Here is a 1,196-nt window from a genome sequence, read left to right as displayed (position 1 = left end):
AAAAAATGCAAGCAACCCAGGTGGAAAGCAAAGATGGGAAAAATGTGCTCACTCCATAGGTCAATGTGGCTACATAACTGCAAAGCAAGTACAGAAAAACTTGCCCGGTTTTGCAGATTAAAGGACTACAGGTGAGTGTGATGATACATGAATATATGAAGTACTGTGTGACAGAGGAGAAGGGGCTCAAGAACCGTGGTTAGTAGACCTAATTGGCAGGTGGAAGCGAAGTAGAATAATTGTTGTGTTCTTATTCTAAGCAGAATTTTTACATTATAGCTAAGGAGATCAGAGATTTGAGAAATTGTCATTTAGGGCTAACTCTTTAGAAGCCTAGCAGGGGAAAGAAAAGACAATACCTCTATGAAAGAGGTGAAAACATTGATGTTGAAGAGGCCCAAGTATAGTTATCTGAAAACTGCATGCCTTAAGAGATTTTGATACTGGCCCAAACTGGAAAGGCTTGGACAAGCAGGAGAGGTAAGCTGAGTTTCCATTCACTGCTTAATGGTAGCAGTGGTTAATACTAGACCAAAACAAGACCTTGTAAAAGAGAGGCTAGTCAAATCCAGAGCAAAGGATCCCTTAGTGGCCAGATATTTCTCTCCCAGACTAAACAGACCAAAAGGAGTTTCCCAAGTGGAAACTCTCCCCCAGACAAAAATAGAGAGCAGAAAACCAATATTCTGTGTAGACAAAAGGACGTGGGTATAGATTGACAGAGAAACAGAAAGCAAGGGATACACTAACCCATGGAGGGATTGAAAGAGAGTCCAATAGCTGATATCCCCACTTTATAAATGAGAAAACAATGCTCAGAGGGCTTAAGAGGCTCAAGAGCACAGCTCATCAGTAGTTCTTAGGATTCAAACTCAGATTCCTTTCACTCCAAAGCCCATGGTCCTTCCATTAACCACATACCCCTTTATGAAGTAGGAACAGCTTGAGATGAACCACTGGAGAGCATTTGCACAGATATAAAGACATTAGGGTACAAGAATCAGGAGCAAAAAATGGGTCAGAAAATGTGAGAGGTCTGATAAACATATTTCTATTTGTCGGGTACGCATTGCACTTTGTGGATCATCCCTCAAAAAGACGATAAGATTAAGCCATGAAAATGGATTTCTTTGCAAGGAAAGAGCAGACGTCTGAGGATATGGGGAAAGGGTATGACTACAAGAGGACAGAATGAG

This window comes from Galeopterus variegatus, unplaced genomic scaffold (assembly GCF_000696425.1).
Source record: "Galeopterus variegatus unplaced genomic scaffold, G_variegatus-3.0.2 Scaffold1177, whole genome shotgun sequence".
NCBI classification, from domain to species: Eukaryota; Metazoa; Chordata; class Mammalia; order Dermoptera; family Cynocephalidae; genus Galeopterus; species Galeopterus variegatus.
This window is presented reverse-complemented; position numbering follows the sequence as displayed.